General features: G+C 39.9%; 1 long non-coding RNA gene across 1 annotated transcript; it reads right to left on the bottom strand.

The window, feature by feature from the left end:
* Positions 1 to 608: 608 nt before the first annotated feature.
* On the bottom strand, positions 609 to 17,517 carry LOC137469437 (uncharacterized). The gene is made up of 4 exons (XR_010996514.1): positions 17,442 to 17,517; positions 16,351 to 16,541; positions 4,523 to 4,604; positions 609 to 812 (listed from the first exon to the last, which is right to left on the bottom strand). It is a non-coding gene; the product is annotated as an uncharacterized lncRNA (long non-coding RNA).
* Positions 17,518 to 19,183: the final 1,666 nt, after the last annotated feature.

Raw genomic sequence — 19,183 nt, 5'->3', positions numbered from 1 at the left:
TTTTCAGCCTAATTAATCTCTTTTGATCTTTTCCGATATTTTAATATTAACAGTTTCACTATCAGTCTCAGGGAGCAAAGGATCAAGGTTCCACTACCTCCATGATTACATTGCTTAGATATTACCTATGAAAAATTTGCTTTGAATTATTTTTTAATCTGTGAAGTAGAAACTATAATGATGTCTGTGTAACTTCTGAAAACTGTTTTCTTTCAGAGTTACATCATACTATGTGTAAAGAAAAAAACAGGAAAGAAGCTATATCTGTGACTATTGCCATTTTCTATAAGCACTGTCATTTAATTCCTTGCAAAGATTCTATTTCTAGCACCACAGATATTCTTTTTTCCCCACAAAAAAGGTTACAGACAGGAAATGTTTTGGATAGTGTAAAAACATTTCCTGAAAAACATTTTATCACAGCTTGATAACCATTTCCTGTTGGTAGGATTTGTTTTAAATATTGACATTCTGTTTGCTTTCTTGCTATAATTAACACACATATAGGATCTGGGTAAGTGTGCTCATCCTGTTAAACAAAGGTTTTGACAAGTCACACATTTAATTATAATGTCATGCAAGAGTTTATATTGTCCATTTCCCATCTGGAGCACTAAATGGAGGAGCAATATTCGCGCAGCCTTCTGGGAACGGGGAATTCCCAGAAGGGTGGAGGTTCCTCAATATTCCAAATGGAGCATTGTCTGCTGTGAGCCCGCTGGTTTCAGTAAGCTTCCAAAATAGCTTTAGATGAGAAGGTGGGACTTCACGTAGGATCTTGTTGTTTAATACAGACTTGGACTTGAATTGACCTAAAGAATACCAGAAGAAATTTGTCGCTTTCTAAGCAGTTTTGTAGCATTGTCCTTGCAAAGGAGACTTCATTCAAGAACAGTGAAATGAACCACATTTTTTAGTTATGAAAATATCTTTTCAGTCAGCAGATCCACTTTTGCCATTTTTGTACCTGCCTACTTACTTTATAAGTGATGAGCGCATCACTATCCTACAACTCAGTCTGGTTCTGTCACAGGAAGATTGGAGGCATATTTAGCTGTGCCTCTGCTAAACTGTAGATGGCCAGGACACAGCCTCTCTCCCTTCCTGGAGGCATAGCCTAGCTCATGTCCATATTATTTAGGGCTCTATTCCCCTTAAGATCAGATTGGCCAATCAACACTGCATCTCAAATGGCCCTGGAGCTCCCCTGTGCTGTTTGTCATCCTGTGGCCTTCAAATATAACTTGCTTATGTCAGCAGGGTTTCTTATCTAGTTCACTGTATTTGAAAGTGGCTGTTTATTACCTTTTGTTTAAAAGTTTCACCTCCACAGTTTTCTTTCCCACAGTTAAAAAAAAAATAAAATTAGGTCACTTAAATGAAAGCATGTAGTATTTGAGGGTGCAGCACTCACTGAGATAGCATTGAGGGAGTCTGTAGAGAGCAGACTTGGAGCAGGGTTATCCATGGAGCCCACTGGAAATGGTGCTTAACGTGCACTACCCTTGAACTGTTCCAGTTGGCACAGGCCAAGTCTGCTGGGAAATCAGCTAAGCTGCAGCCTGGGTGATCAGAGGTCAAGTGGTCAGGCATGGGGAGTTTATGGAGTCTAAATAACACTTTGCCTTATGTCTGTTGGAAAGACCTGAGGAAAGAAGAATCTGGAGGTCAAGGATTTGGGAAAAGCCTACATGCATAAGATTGAATTTTGAAAAAAAAAATATTGTTGTGTTATGGATAAAAATATATTATGCATGCACATCCTGAATGTATTCTTGGAAAAATATCCAAGGAAACAGAATCTGAACGGTGGTGTCTTTTGGGGGTTTGTTTGTTTGCTTGCTTGCTTTTAATTAGACTGGAAGAGAATAAATTAAGTATTCTTACAAAGAGTTGATCCCAGTCATGCAACCCAGTGCTGACTGCACAATCTATTAAGGCATCTGAAAGAAAGTGACATTGATGTAATCATACATGTCACTCACTGAGGATGAGTGTAAAAATATGAAATGTTAGTGGAACAGGAAAATGAACTCACAATCTTGATTTATGTAATTCCAAAAGGAAACAAATTTGGTTGCACTGAATCAGTGAATGGTGAGGCTAAAGTAGATTGATTTTCTATTGGACTCTAGCAATAAATAATAAGTAAGGCAAAGTGAATGCTATTTATGGATAGTGTATTGTGTCCATTATCATCATTTGCTTTCTGTGGAGCAGACATCTTAGCAGACATTGCCTTTGACCCCCAGGAATAAAGCAGTTTCCTGTACTAAAACTGTAAAATTTATGGTAGCATGTGTTTGATGAGGTGTAACATTTTTCACCAAATTGCCTTTAGTTGTGTAACTGTTATTGAAAGACAAGGTAATTGCTAATTTTAGGCAAATGGTTTAGCATTGCTCTCTGATATCTTTCTGGAAAGGAACATACGCAGTAACCTTATGAGAGGTAATGACTTATATCTCAGGTTTTGTGGGATTTCTGTTACTTAGTGCAAACAATTCAAAAACAGTCTGCATTTTTTTTTCCATTGGAAATAATTTATGAGTCACTCTATGGGCTATTGAAAAACTAAATAAAATCAAGCAATTGCTTTTTGGATGTGTATTAGAAAGAATGTTACAGATGACAGAAGCATTTTATGCACCTCTTTATCAGAAACCAAAAGCAATGTTACATTATTTATGATTGCTATCAAAATGTGAACTTATAAAATTAATTGTCAGGAGAAGACTTTTTTTTTTTTTTTTTTAAATCTACAACATTAATCCTAAGAGTTAAAAAAAAAAAGTAGTTTTCCTCCTGCAATTCAGCTTTCAGAACTTTCCATTTTAAGATTCTGGAAGTGCTAAAACTTTGCATGAACAAGTCAAGGGAGAGCACTCGACTGAGATTGCTCACGAGGGTCTCCTGCTGACAAATCTCTGAGCTATGAGTGTTCAAAGCCTAGGATAATATTTAAAGGAAGTTTCATATTTACTTACCCTGTGCTTTTCTAACTCACTGCCAGAGTACAGAGTTTGTTTGAAGGCCTGACCCTTTATGGCACTTTTCCCATTATGTGTCCTTATGTAGAGGATGTTTAATTATGTGTCTAGCTTTTGACACTGCATAACACTGATATGCACTTTTTATTTCCTGTGAGGAAATGCTCAATGCTTTCTGGGATTGGAGTATTTTTTGTGTTTTGCTTTTAATGGAAACATTGTTGCTGTTTGTTGATGCAAAGATTATTCTCTGGTAAGGTCAGAAGGACCGGAGATTTCAGACAAGTCTAAGAAATTCCATGTAAGACCAGCTGGGCAGCTAGGCATGCCCAAACCCACACTGAACCTAATATTGAAGGTGTCTTATATATTACTATATTAAAGTATACAGAAATTAATAGCTTTGAAAAGAAAGCATACTATATGTTCTGTATAAATGTATTTTATTGCTGTTAGCAGCAGTGCAGTATTCTACCATATGCTCATTATGAAGTCCACTCCATATATAGATCTTGATACACTTAAAATGCTGCACTAATCTGTGATATAGCAGCTCTAAAGATGATTTACAGAGCACCACACATAAGGGAAATAGATGGTCATGTTTATAAAACAGCAACATCAAAAAATAAACTGAGAAATTGAAATGAAGATGAATCAATTAAGCAACAAATCGGGTCTACTTGAGGAAGTGATCATGTTTCGTTTTCCCCAAAGTGATGTGTAACCATTAGTTCTTGGAATACATGGGGAAAGGAAAATAAACAAGTTGCTCAAGGGAAAAAGCTGGAGCTATAAACTGGACACGGACAATTTGAGTTCTCAGCTTCATTTGAAATATTCCCGAAACTCTTAATCTTTCCCAGTGACAGGAGTCTTTGGATCACCACAAGGTTTCAATGTTCTTTTTTGTAGCCTAGGAAATCACTCACACTGCGTTTCACAGCTTTTTCATATGTTTCTCTAAGTGCAAGTCATGGTGTGTGACGATTCATCAGTCACCCTGTCAGTTTCTCTTCCAGTGGAAAAATGAAGATGGTTCTAAAAAATGTGATGGAAATTCTGCCATTCAGGGGAGCTTTTGCTTTTGCGAGAGAAGCTGGAAGAATAAAGAAACCTTGCCAAAATTATATTTTTGTCCTAATTCTAATGTAAAATACCTTTAAGTAAAATTAATTTAATGGAGTCATAGATACAAATCGTGCTTTACAGTTTAGCAATGGAACAGAATAGTTAATCTCAAATTCTTCCTTTGCATGGAAAGTTAATTACATATATTTTTTGTTCCACTTAACTTGTTTGTCTTTAAGGACTATGGTTTTTCTCTTTTATTACTACTGCTCATTTATACACCACATGTTCAACAATTTGCCTTCCCTTCTCTTTCCTCGACCCCCTAACTTTCCTATATTGTAGTCTTCTTGAAAATCTCACAAATGGGGTGAAATTGCTTCAATTGAATCTTGCCTCTGGCCTGGTCATTGAATGGCCAAAGCAGGGCTCTGACCTCCCTTCTAGTATGCAAAACCCACTTGTTAAAACAATAGATGCAGAAGTCCAGGAAGCATGTTTGATATGTAAATTGCATTCTTCAGTAGAGTGCTTGGCCCAGACCTGTAATTAAGCACCAAAACAGAATTACCATTTCAGATGTCACTCCTCTTTGCTACTTCCTCTGGGTCTGGGCATCATGCATAAGCACTGGTGTATGGTATAAACAAGTTTTGGGGTCAAGTTTGGGGCACACAACTCTCCTAAGCCAATGTTCAAGGAATGTTCAAGTGGTGGTCAATTCCACTTCGTTCAGTAGTGGAGGTCACATGGTTTTGTGTTCACCACAACTTTATTTGTTAGTGGTTTTCTCACTGTTTTAAGATAAAGACAAGAGGGTCCCAACTGGTCCTGACTATCCAAGGAATGTGTCTGAATTGGGATTCTCTGGAAGAAGTCTAATCACCCCATTAAGTAACTTACCATCCATCAGTGGATTAGTATTTTTTTTATCTAAAACATTAAGATCCTACAATGTTAAACATCCTTTCTGTGAACTATTTCCTTTCTCTTCCTTTTCAAATCCAATACAGAGAAAACTAGAAAATGCATTGATCAAAATCACAGAGGGTTTCAGGTGCAGCCAGGAATGTAATAAGGCCTCCTGGGGGAAAGTTCAATGCCTTAAGTACAGCCTGTTCAGTCTTTCCTTTGTTTTCTAACTTCAGAGAAGAGTTATCAACATTTGGTGCACTGCTTTGTTATGTAGATATTGGTTCTACATATTAATTTGTAAGAAGGCTAGGAGTTGGATAATGGATCGAACCACCTTAGCACTGAAATCCTTAAGAGCTCCTGCGTGTATCACTTTCAGAAGTTCACCTTATAGGTGTGCATTCCTCTGACTCCATTTTCAAAGGGCAGACTTGTTCTTGTCACTGCTCCATGCCCACACCTTTCTTATCTGTAAATCAGGCCTATCATCACTAAAGGTATTCTATTCATGTGAAGGAGGACTTCAATGACAGAACAAACTTTTAGCCTACAGCTTATTAAATAATTTAATGGGGACAGAATAAACAAACAAGCAAAACTAAAATAAATTTTTAAAATGTGTGTATAAAAGCTAACATGTAACTGGATGGTAGGACTCCAGCTGCCAGGTGACTGGGTACAACATAATGGTTTATGTTAGCCCTGAAGGGACCTAACCTCATCAGATAGGAAGAGCTCCCTCCAGACACATCGGAATACAGCTGGATTACATCTTGATTTGCTCTTTCCCATCGAGTCCCATGGTCTGGATGGATGAGCTGCAGCAAGATCAAGTGTAAAAGAAGTGTAAAGTTCTCATTTGGAGGAAAGGGGATAAGCAGCAGAGCTGTGCCCCAGTTTAGCTGCTTGCTCTAGCCACTGCCACCGGGTTTTTCTGGGCACCATCCTTGTAGCAGATGGAAAGGGTGTGAGGAGAAAGGCTCCCTTGGACAATGACCACCACCCAGGAGAAGCTGGCACTTTGTGTATTCAGCTAGAGAAGCTCTCTAATGAGACCAGTTTCCTCCCTGAGGAGCCTTCTCTTTCCTCAGGCAAGGAGAAGAATGAATATTTGAATTTCAGTAACTTCTGAAAGTGCACAAAGGCCTAGTTTCTCAAGGACTTGACTGTATTTCCCAACCTGAGTCCAAATGCCATTTCCAGATCTGTATGCCTGTGTATCCAATGGCTGTCTCTCAACTGACATCTGGGCCAATGCAGATTCCAGACCTGACCTGTGTGCTTGCACCTGAGAGAAGGAGGTCTGACTGAGAGCATCGCAGGGCAGTACAGGCTGGAGACCTCTCTCGTGATCACAGGGAGCCAGATTTTTTTCATCTTTCATGTCCATTGCTACTTCCCTTTTGAGGTAAAATGGACCAAGAAAACCCAAAGAATCCCTGAAATGACCATGTGGAACTGTGCCTAGCACACCAGTCTCTCCTTGTCCCTCTGAGTGCTGGTCAGGATGAAAAATCAAATAAGAATGCAGGCCTTGCAACAGGGCCAGTATCCAGGTGTGCTCACTTCCTCAGGACACTCATGTCTGAGGCTGGGCAATGGCTTTTTGGCAGGTTTCATAGCAATGTGGAATCAGGAAACGACATTCCGTCCATGTCCCAGCTTCAGTATGTAAGTCCTCTGAGGTTCTCCAAGTGAAGTGCTTGTCACTCCTTCCCATACATCATTAATGGAAGCACTACAGTTTTATGGTTCTGCCATGATAGTTTAACCAGCCAAGATAATAAAACAAGATTAAATCTGCATTGCAGGATTTGCTAAGAAAACAAAAAAATTTTAAGATGCCATCTATTTTGCCAGATGGATTTAAGGGGGCACATCAGTAACTAGAGAATAGACTTGCCCTTAGCACATTTTCAAAATATTTTTTGTTTGTTTGTTTTGGAACTGCTTATTCATAAAAATTCAACAACTGCCCCATATACAACTTTCCAAAAAAAACCCACCTGAATTAGAAAAAAGAAATGTGCTTTTAATGGACAAACACAGTAACATTGCAAACTGTGATTGGTATTGTTGCTGTAAGAGAAGTTTGCACTGGAATATCACATATTATCACAACCACATAAAAAAAGTGAAAAGAATATCTAAATCATTAATCAGATCCCTTAGAGGCTGAGTGCCATTTGTTGCCAGATAATAAGTTCTGATCTCCTCAGAGTTGCGGCCTGTCTAACATTTTAGGGGACATAGGTACAATATAGTTCAGGAATAAATTTGGATTCAGAGGCTAAGGCACAATGTATTTCTGGTACCTAATGCTCAAGGTTCAGGGGTGCACACCAAACCACAGCCTCTCAGTCTTAAAAAACCCTCCAAAGATCTCTTTATGTTTCTGCTGCAAGCCCAAAGCTTAAAGCATTTCTTAAACCTCTCCCTGAACATCTGTGCTTCTCTCATTGCAATTTAAGGCTGCTTATACTTCCCATCTACCCTAGCTGACAGCAGGGCCAGTGTTCCTCCAGGAAAGACCATGGAGTGGTTTGTCACTCAACCATGTGACAACAAAATGGTTTGGAGAGATCAGGCATAGCAGGGCTGGTCTATAGGGATGACAAACACCTTGAGAACCCCCTGACAAAGCGGTAAGTTTTTCTCTGGACATATAGTTTAGGCTGCCTCAGAAGACTTCCACAGGTTTTTTCGTGAACAAGCAGCAAATCTGGTCCCAAGGTAGTTTGATTTTGCAGAGCAGTGCTGAATAATGAGGTAGGATGCAACTCCCCTCATTATTTTGGTGATGCTCACACTGGACTCCAGAGTGTCTTGCTACTTCTCTTCCTGCATCCACCATGTTTAACACAGCTTTGAATCACCCCAGTGCTTACCAGTCTGCAATACAAAAGCAATTGCATGAGTGCTACTGGAGTTATGTGGCTACAAGCAGCACAACTGAAACATGAGGGTACTTAGGTTGAATACTGAAGATTGTTTTAATGCTTTGCGTTCAGACCACGAGCAGGATTGTATAACCTGATTGCCAACATTTTCAAGATGTCTTAGTGAGCAAGGAAGTACTTTAGAGCTTCCATTCAGTGGTTCTAGGATCACCTAACTTCAGGCATGACTGTGACATGAAGGGTGGCTGTTCTGCAGCTGCTGGTGGTGCTCCAGTGTAGCATCCTACACACTGTACATGGACACCACTGAGCAGCCAGCCAAGAGGAACAGTGCTGAATATGTCTCAGTCTTACTTAATTACATTCCTTACCATCCTGACCTGTGTGTTATTTCTTCCAGATGGAGTCAGTCAAGCTACTTCAGCCATGAAAAACAACAATAAAAATCAGGAGAAACTCAGAAGACAGAAGTTATTGTGAGCAAGTTGCACTTAATAAACAAAGAAAACATCACCTTTACTTAGAATGTGTTATCTGATGTCTATGCTTGTCTTGTCTCTACCATGAGGTCTTCTAAGTACTTCTTTTCAGGTTTTCTAAGTACTTCCACAAAGGCAGTTCCCAAAAAACCCTTTAGGCCAGTGGGGCCATGACCAGTTGAAGGAAGGAGGGAAGAGAGGGAAGGGAGGGAGGGAAGAGACAGAGGGAAGGGAGGGAAGGGAGGGAAGGGAGGGAAGGGAGGGAAGGGAGGGAAGCAGGGAGGGAGGGAGGGAGGGAGGGAGGGAGGAAGGAAGGAAGGAAGGAAGGAAGGAAGGAAGGAAGGAAGGAAGGAAGGAAGGAAGGAAGGAAGGAAGGAAGGAAGGAGGTCTCTTTTACCTTATAATGACAGCAAATCAAGCCCAGAATATAGTCCCAAAATGTGTCAGTCCGTGGTAGTCCTTCCTGGTAACCACCATTTAGTGTCTGTTTAAAAGTCCCCCATGCTCCTTCCCTTACAGAATTTGTTCAGGGGAAGGAAAATTTTTCCCTCTGGTTCAATGCTTTGGTGTTGCCAGGACACGGGTCCATGCAAACAAACTTTAAGCTCTTTAGGGCTAAGCAGTAATTATCCAGCTTTGCCAGCTGACTGGTTGACTTGCTGCCAGGGAACTGAAGCAAGGCTGGAGACTTCTAAGCATATTGCCTGACAAGTGACAGAACATGCAGTGGGGATAAGGGTACAGATTAGCACAGTTCAGTGAAAAGAAAAAGAAGCAAAATGGGGCTAAAATGGAGTTTGGTCAAAACAGATATTTTTTCATTGGGTGCGACCTTCATATAGAGAATCCTGGGATGGAACTATTCAAAATTTCAAGAGAAGTTTCTCCCAGCTGCAGTTTACCAGAAGTATTTCTTTAGTGCAATTTTGTCCTCCACGGGGGCTTCATGTATAGGGAATTGTTCTTCAGAATCTCTTTCTTTGTCTTTTATTTCCCCTCGGTGGAATTTCTTTCTAAGGAAGACCTACGGCTACAATCCTATTAAAAAAAGTTCTCTTCTGTCCTCTACCCAATCTTCTAAAAGCAAACTTTAACTTCTTCTACTAGTTTCTTTGAATCCAAATGGCTAATCAAACCTGAAATTTAACGGAGAAAAATCAGTTACAGTGAAGCAAAAAACCAAACTAGTACTGGCTTGCCTTTGTGAGTACTAAATTAGGGATTCAGCTTAACTTCAGTATCACAGCCTAAATTAAGGAAGCTTTAAATTATATTTGAAGCTTCAGTTTGTTCATTGCTCTGCTTGAGCAGCAGGAATCTTGATAGGATGGAGTTCTATGAAGCAAGGTAATTAGGAAGTAAAATATGAACCAAAAAGTGCTGTTCAAATCGTACCTTAATCTTCCCAGCACATACAGGCTTTGCCACCTACTCTATGGGAAAATGTTTCACAGGCAGGCAAAAAATACATAAGCAAATAAATATGGATAGAAGCCAATCTATGTGAAGAATGCCAGGCTAAAAGTGAGTCTTTTTATAATATGGGATATCAAGAGGAATCTGGCTCAATTCTTCAAAAATGAGAGGCCTCACAGAAGTGTAAATGATTTCCCTTGCTAATGAATCTAAAGTATTCCTTCCTTACTTTATTTTAGATGTTTCCTGTAGAACAGGGTGAATTAAATCCTGGTAGTGGCTCTTTCTCTCTGCTACTATAGTTGGAATTTGGGATGGTGACTGGCACAGAAGTCCTTGTTTGATGGGGTAAATCCATCACTGGCTGCTAGGCTTCATGGGAACATGCTGTTTACAAGGCATGACAACCTGCTGAAATGCACTGAGATTTTGGAAAATCTTCTGATAATTAGAACTTGAAGTTGTCTCTTTGGTGGTGTGTGTAACACTGTAGTGAACTACAAATAATATCTGATGCTTTCAGTTGATTTTCAGCAGGACAAATAACTTTGTCACATTTTTTTTTACTCTGATCTGCAAAAAAATTAAAAATATCTGTTCTCTCAGTCCATCAGGAAAAGCTGAATATAATCTTTGAACCCACAGGTTTAATTTTAAATTTATAACTTCTCTGGGCATTTAAATTGAAATTAAGATATTGAACAACATAATTTAACAAAATCTTGATACCTCTTTAGAACATTGACATTAAAATATTGGTTATTGGATATTATTAGTTTCACTATGTACTGGGTTACTTAAATTGCAAACTGTTTTCTGAAAATTCCTAAACATGAAGGTTTAATTATTGATATCTATTCTTGTCACTGACTAGCTGTCTCTTTTTTGGTCATGCTAATAATAATCCTAGTACTATTACTCTCTCTTTCTATTTTGTGGGTGTTCCTCACTGTCTAAATTTTTCCTGGAGTTTTAAACCAGCTTTTCTAAAAAAAGAAAAGTCCATATGATCAATTCATTTGCTGACCTCTCCCCATCCCATCCCCTTGACAAATGACTTTTACATTTCTTGTCCTGTTTCAACCAAATGAAACAGAGGGACAGACGTTTTCAGAATTACATTCCTAGCAGATCTGTGAAGACTGATAGCTAAGAAGAGGAAAGAGCTGGACAAAGGGATCTGCTGATGGACAAACAAGCAGACCTAGGTCACGACACTGCTTTGGCCCCAGTATGCAATTATTTTTGTGGTCCTTGGAGGATTCCAAGGGGACTTGGGGGGAAATTTGGGCTACTGTAGTAGCACTTAAGTGCACATAAAAGGAGGGGACCCAAATAAAGAAATCTGATTTACCTATTACTTGTGTCTTTCATGAATCAGGTTCTCTGAAGGGGCCTTTTCTTCCCCCGGTGTGTTTTTCTTTACTTTACCCTGTTTGAATGAACTGATAAGAGCTTTCTAAACTTGTGCAAATATGCAAACAGACTGAAAGCAGAGTCCGTTTGACCTTGGTTCACTGCCTCAGAATAAGCTTTTCAGGGTGTTTTCAAGAAAACTATGTAAAATTCCAAGAAAAGTGATCTGTGATCTCAAAGTTTTAACGTGAACTCCTTGAACTCAGAATCAGGGCTGCTATTTCTGTGCCAGAGAATGACATACACTGTGGATACACTGCAATTAGTGTTACATTTACTCACTACTTATAGAAGCCTCAGATGGGATTGTGGCCGTGAGCTTGATCTTTTACAAGTGCATGTGTGCAAGAAGCAGAATGAGACACAAACCAGAAGCAAAGAACTTTCAATAAAGTTTTCTATGTAGATTAGACATGGCCAGGAACTTTTCACCAAGGCAACTGTCAACACAAAATGCCAGTCATCTGAAATGAAAACTCCTTTTTGAACAAATGCATTTGTTTCAGTTTTGTTATTTGCATGTGATATGAAGAGCTCCCAGGCTTGGTCTGCCCTGTGCAGAAACCAGTTTCTGCCTGAAGAAAAAAAAACTCTCTGGAAGTTCACATACTGGGTGATGAAGCACAGTCCTGGGACTCTTATCACGACCCCCTGCCTGGATGTCCTGCTTATGGAAGGATCATAAGCATGATCCAAAGCATGGAGTGAGGTCCCACAGCCCTAAAATAGGCAGACTGGCACCTCCACTGTGGGGCTTGGGCTCTAACTCTAGCTGGGATTTTATTGTGAGAGGGAATTATCACTTTGTAAGGAGGAGGTCATGGTGCATCTGGGACTCATGTGATTTTGTACTAACTGGGTAAAACCCTTAACCCTGTAAAGTTTTTAACATTCTACCACAGAACAGACTTTAAACCACCTTGGCTGTGAAAATTAGATATTTTGAAATTCCTACTTTGTGACATCTTGAGGCAATCGGAAGAGGAAAATAATATCAAAAATTAATATAATTTTTTACTCCTTATTGCATATTGGCCCTGAAACCTATCTCTTAAAAGTTCGTGGTCTGGTATGGGGGTGGATTGGGTAATTTGCTGAGTAGCATAGAATCAAAGAATCATAGAATTGTTTAGGTTGGAAAAGACCTCTGAGAACACTGAGTCCAGCTGTTAACACAGCACTGCCAAGTCCATCACTAAGCCCTGTCCCTATGTGCCACACCTACACACCTTTTAAATACCTCCAGGGATGGTCACTGGGGCTGGTGGGATCAACACAATCTTCCAGTAAAATGCTGCTGGATTTTGAAGCCTAAATACCTTTTTCCTATTGTTATTTTCTAGGAGTACTTACAGTACTTTTAAACTTAAAAAACTTGCCTTTTTTCCCAAAAATGGAAATAAGCTATTTTTTTTTCTGACGGTTTCATAGATTGTAATTACTTCAGCCATCACGGAATTATGTTTTGAACCACACATTGTAAGGCAGATCATTGTGTTTGGACTGATGGACACCCAGACTTGCAGTGAACCAAGAAAGACAGTCTGATTAATGAGTTTCTGACCTCCAAATTTACATCTGCATTGGAAAAGAAGGTCTAAGGCAAAATTTGGAGAAAGAGTTTGTGTGAATTAGCCTGTTTAAAATAGAGGGAAGATTATGGAGAAAACTTCCTAATTCAACTCCTCTTTGTGCTGGCAGTTTTATTTCAAGGAGTGGCAGAATTATGTTCCACTCCTGCAATGTACAGCTGACATTGGCTGATTACTGCAAATTAAGACAATCTGCAGACTAATTTTAGATGTGTTGGAAGTGAACCAAAGAATCAGGAAGTTGTTGCTTTCAATTTTGTTGTGAGCCTGTTCTCTTTTAGGGAGAATCACATGATATGTATGCATTTGTCCATAGCAAAGTACATCAAACACATGGTATTTCATCATCTCTCATCTCACAGGCCACATGCCATTGAAAAATAATTACAGACATTGGGTTTGGTGGCATTTATGCCCAAGGTGCTAGGTCCAGCACCTGTATTTCTGAACAAACAGGCAGGGAGGGATGAAAAGGCACAACTCATGGGATCTAAGCAACTATGGCACATAGGAGAAAAGAGGGAGCTCATGGTGTCCTTGCAGTAAGGAGCAGTTCTGCCAACAGCAACCAGTTCCTGTTCCTTGGGCTCTGCGCCTCTACCTTTGCTCTCAGCAGGTTGTATAAGCACAATCACGCCCTTATTTCCATGTAGGTGTAACCTTTTGATAGTCAAAGCTTTTGTGTAGGATCCTTTGGAGCAAATTGGGCAGTGTTGTGTCAATGCCTGTGTCTGAGCTGCTTGTGAGTCATTAGAGAGGGGTACTGATGTTAGAGAGAGGTAGATAGGGGCCTAATTCCTTTTTAAATGAGGGGCCTGATTCCTTTTTAAATGTCTGAACTCGGTCAGATGCACTGCCTCAGACATGCCTTCTCACTTCCTTTTACTGTAAAGAAAGCATGGGATATAAATAAAACTACACAGATCATAAGTTGTGTATGACTTGACACTAATAGGAATATTACTTCAGAAACAGTGCCACCTTAAAATCAAATTTAATTTTTTCAAATTACTATAATAGTGTCTTCCAGCTTGCTTGGAATTTACAGTAAGACAGTACTTAAATTGGAATTGCCACTCAGAATTAAAAGGCACATTGAACATTTCCTGTGACCCTCGCCAATGCTGTATGAATTGAATCAGATCATGGATGTAATAAGATATTCAGTCTGAAATAATTGAAAACAAGAGAGCAGTGCCAACACTTAGAACTACTGCAGAGGGAGAAATTACTGAGTTGAAGTAAAATGGTTTCGAAGTTTGACTCCAGGCCACAAATCAGCCAGTAATTAGACTGTGGAGAAAAATTCTGACAGACCATAGACGGATGTAGATTCAGAGAATAAATAAAGGAAGAGTTCACCCTTAGTTTTACTGAAGTCTATAATTGGTTCTAGATTTTATTCTGGATTGTCTGTAATTTGATAATTCCGTTGTGTTCCTGGAAGATCACAAGAAGGAGCAGGGCAGGTAGATTGCATAACACTGTGCAGCTGTGTTTGCTTTGTGAAGGACAGCACTGTTTGCTGTACCAGTCTGTGTGTGCTCTCATGTGTCAATAGCTATAACTTGTCACTCTGTTTGCTTATATCTGATGGGAGATGTGGGAAATAGAAACAAAATCTCCTTTCCTAAAATATCTTTTATTCCAGTGAAACTTCACCAAAGTAGCTTGCTATAACATGGCTCTTTTCCTAACATGACATTAATAACCAAAGGTTTAACTCAAATATTCCTACTCAAGTGTGTAAATCATTGCAGCAGCTAATTCCCTTAGTAGGGAGAACTACAGGAAGAATGGCACTGTATGCAATTCAACCCAAAGACAGTGATACTTACATAATGATACCTATAAATAATGTTTCCATATACAATTGGATGTGTTCCAGATATGCAGTGATGTGGCTTTTCCACCCAGATCTGCAGGGAAAGGGGAAGATGAGAAGTGGCACCTCACCAGCAGTTCTGGCCAAAGGCATTTTGCTTGTGGTGCTGCTGCAGGCTGAAATTTACTGTGTCTCCTGGGAAAGCTCCCTTTAAAGCTGCTCAACACTGCTTTTTACAAATGAGCTCTACATTCTCTCTGGAAACATCTGTACTTGAATTAGGGCACTTGTTTGTAACCTCTTTCTCAGCCTCACAAAGGGACCATCTCAGCTGCCTTTAACACAGGTACAGAAGAGGGGGCTGTCAAAGCCACATTTCTTCCTCTCACAAAAAACTAAGGAAAACCAGAATCCAGTCATCACTGAGATATTATTTCCTCTAAAAAATCCTCTTCACTCAGGCATGTTTTTATTACCTAATGCTACTCCTATGTATACTGTGTATTATAATATACTTCAGCATATTGTGTTTAAAATAAGAGATTGCATGATCTAAAACCCAGCTCACACGTTCACAGAGCAATCCTGAAGTTTAAAGAAACCCTGTGTCCAACTGAAAACTGAAAAGTAATAAAAAGGGCCAAGTATTATGACTGGTCTTTGGTTACCATTTTGGCCAATAAGATGAGACTGATGTATTTAGAGCTGGCAGCAGAGACAGCCTGAATACCTGAGAGCTATCTGCACATCTGGCACACCAAGCTGTGCTACAAGAGCATGAATGCTTTGGACCCAATCTCTAAAAAGTGAGGAAATGCCAGGGAAAAATTTCACAGGCAGCCTTAATTTTCCCCTTTGTACAGACATGTTATAATATGGGCTTTAGCTGTTGCTTTTCCTCCAAAGATTTTCTGCCTTGATCTGCACAAAGAGGAAGAGCACTGATTGTTCAAGAGCTGCTCCTCAGTTTGTTTTATCCTGCTTTAGCCTTCAGCCTTTGGCCTGGTTTACTGGCAGTGGAATTAGAGGACAGTTGTTCAAAGCTTCCTCTGGAGTCAGGGAGTCAGTGGAGACACATTAGTGCTTCCTCAGAGTTTTTCAGGTCAGCATAGATTTTGAGTTACTTTCTGGAAGCATTTCTTTCTCACCTTTCTGCAGCAGGGAGCTTAAAGTGAAAAAGTGCTTGTATCATGCACTTTAAATCAGCATTTATTTAGGTTAAAAAAGCCAGTTCCATAAGCCTTGTTTACAGAAAATGTTCTGTTCCTTTCCTCCAAACAATGGTTAATCTCCCTATGTGATTTGCTATGATACTTATTGGTTCAGTATCTCAGTGCTTTCCAAATTATAACATTTTTACAAGGTCCTCTAAAATGAGGAGATGACACAACTCCCATTTGTCTGTTGAGAGCTGATTTCCTGAATAACAAAAAAAAAAAAAAAAAAAAAAAAAAAAAACCCAAAAAACCTGTTAATTTTGGCTTCCATGTACCATGCATCATATATAAATTAAGAGGGAGTTCTCGTTGCCTTTGGCTGTAGCTCTGTGTCGATACGTGAAGCCCAGATCACCTCACAGGATTCAGGGCAAGCCCAGAAAAATGCCCTTTTTGAGCCACTGTGAGTGGTCTTGAGTAGACAATCTGCTCAGCATCATTCAGAATGCTGTCTCCTGGAAAGAGAGCTTCCTTGTCCACAGCACCTTTCTGTCAGCCAAACTGCATGGCTTTCTTCTGCTTCCCTTACCTCATTCATCAGTTGTCTTACAATTTCTGTTAGTTCAGGTCTTCCTGCTCCACATCTGCCTTCCTCTTGGCCCCCTTCACTTGTCCAGCTACCTCAGTCTGGGCTTTCATTCCCCTGAACCACATCAGGAAACTTCCTCAGCTACCTCAGTACAGTGGAAGGGTCTCCCAGAAATAGCTCTTTACAGGAACCTTCTCTAAAAAATTGTCTTGGCATTAAGTAACCATCTTGGCTCTGGTTTGAAGCTACATCTGAAATACAGCATATCCAGCAGTCCATAGGTCAGCTCCAGCACTGAGTTGCAACTCTGGTCCAGATAAATTATCTTCCACTCGCAGTAGTTTTTCTTGTCACATTTTGGCTTTGCTTGTAGGCTTCTCATCCAAAGAAAAGCCTGACCTCATTAAAATGTTGACCCTATGGACTTTGTGCCATGTCATGACTGCTATTACTTTATGCTTACCACAGGGGAAAAGAGCATGCTAGCCCTCTAAGTTCAGAGGCAGAATCAAACACAATTGACAACTTTCCTACATTTCAGGTTTTCCATATCAACATCTTGATCCAAATCTGAATATTTTGAAAATTCAGAGACCAGAAAGTCGTGAGTCCACTTTTGGATTTTAATTTAATCTCAGTTTTCTTGGAATTAAACACACAGAATTACATCTGATTAGATTGACTTTGGACATAGTGCCAACAGAACACTTATTTTAGCTGGGAATGATTTGGATAACTCATTCCAAGAGTGTAACACTGAAGTTAGAAGCTTAGTTAAACAGAAATCAGGAGGTAGAGTTAACATTTATAATTGTTACAATATATTAAAATAAAATCACAAAGAATAACTTTATATTAGCTTATTATGCTTTTCATGCTCACAAGCTGCTTTTCAGGCCAGAAGAAGAGAAAGAGCAGATGTAGGGGCAATGAGCTTGGGGGCATTTCCAAAAGCATTCCTCAGCCATTGCCCAAATCATGCAATTTTCTGGCTATTTTGTGGCTGTTCCCCACAGGTCAAGAATCAGTTAATTTTTGTCTATGTCATTATGGCTATATTAGGATCTTGAATGCTCTCAGTGACCTTACACATGTCTCATGAGAGCTGCTGTTTCAAAGACAGATGGTTGATCCTTGCCTTAGAGCACCTCAAGCAGGGTCTCAGCCACCTTGGCCTCTCGAGCCACCCTGCGTGCCCTGCAGCAGTGGCCAGCTGACAGGGGCAGCAGTGTGCAGCTCAAAACCACAGCCCTGTCAAGCCAGTTATTTGGCAGCCACGGAGGCAGATGCATCATACTCACATACTTTCATTCAGCTACTCCCACGTTGCTGGTGAAACTGTCCCTGGTGTTTCTAGTAGCCAACTCTGTGAACCTTCATGACCCAGTAATGTGACCCTCATTAAGGGCTTCTGCCCTGGGTTTTGCTGAGTGAATGAATGCACGAGGCACATAAATCACACATAAATCTTCTGCTAAATAGGCAGTTAAAGCTCTCCTTATTTAGTACCATCTTGTCTAAATGTTCTGTACTAGAACCACAGATTATAATACTTTTAGGTTTTCTTTCTCCCTTTTTTTGAGCTAATCTATGGATTGAATACACTCTCTGAGCAACATTGCGGTATATGCAGGTTTTGGACTCAGAAATTATGGCCTGTCTAGTCTCGTGGAAGCATGCTAGAGACTTTGTGCCACATTTATAAAATTTGTTGACTCAAGCACACAAAAGAAACCGAATCAAAATGAAAGTCATTTGAATCCAGGCGGATGTCAGATGGAATTTAAACCTGAAAGAGGGCATCTGCTAAGGCCCTTGATTTGTCCTATATAAGTGAAAGGACAGAACAGTTTCTTCATGGAATCTGGAGCTAAGAAGAGCAGTCAATTCTTGACTTTAGTACAACAACACATGAAGAAGAAGACAGGATTGCAAAATTAGAGATGTGTGTGTAAAAACACAGCTCAGGTAGATGCTTTCAAGAGATGGCAGTTGCAGATGGGAATTCCCAGTTAATGGGATATCTTGGCTAGCTGATCCTCTGGTTCCTGGTGGTCAGGCTAGTTTGAGCTGTGCTATGGCTCATCTGGTCTGGTCTTTCTCCTGTATGGTTCTATTAGCAGGGAGGACAAACTGCATCTGCTGTATCTCCTTATTGCAGGAATGTCACACAACATCTCCCTCATAAAAGGAGGGGAGAGACTCCACATATCCATTCTATATCTGAGTGGTGACTGTTGTGTCACAAGGTTCAATAATGCCCAAAATGTTTGTGAATACCGGAGTGCAGTAAGGACAGCACAAAGAGTTAATTTTCAACATGCTATCAAAACCAATTGTGTTTCCCACCTTTGCTCTCCCATCTGGAAATGGTTCCTCATCTGTCCTAAATTGTCTTCTGTGGCAAAGAAAGAAAAAAGCCATCATTCCTTCCCTCACTCCTCCCTAAACTTCCCCAGCAGCAAGCCACAGTCACAGAGCACTGCAATTCACAGTGCTTCTGTCAGCCTTGCTGTGGTCCTCTCAGTGTCAGGAAAAGTCGGGGCAGGAGTTGCCTAAAAATTTCTTCTTCATGGGGCAGAAACATCCAGTGTCTAAGTCATGAAAAATATGTGTAAAAACAGGATTAAGACACTTTTAAGTATTTTTTAGAATCACTGAGAGTCGGAAAAGTGGAGAACACTTTTCACTGAAATGTGTCCTTGTAATTCATAAAAATACTGTGGATGGGAAATGCCTTTTACACTCTGTAAACCAGACTGAGCTGCTTTTTATGCTCCACTTCACTTTTTTTAGGTGTGTGTTTTATTCCTCTTCTAGATGGCGCCAGTGT

This window comes from Anomalospiza imberbis, chromosome 2, assembly GCF_031753505.1.
Source record: "Anomalospiza imberbis isolate Cuckoo-Finch-1a 21T00152 chromosome 2, ASM3175350v1, whole genome shotgun sequence".
NCBI lineage: Eukaryota > Metazoa > Chordata > Aves > Passeriformes > Viduidae > Anomalospiza > Anomalospiza imberbis.
Note: the sequence above shows the minus strand (reverse complement) of the source record. Positions and strands in the feature narration are given on the sequence as shown.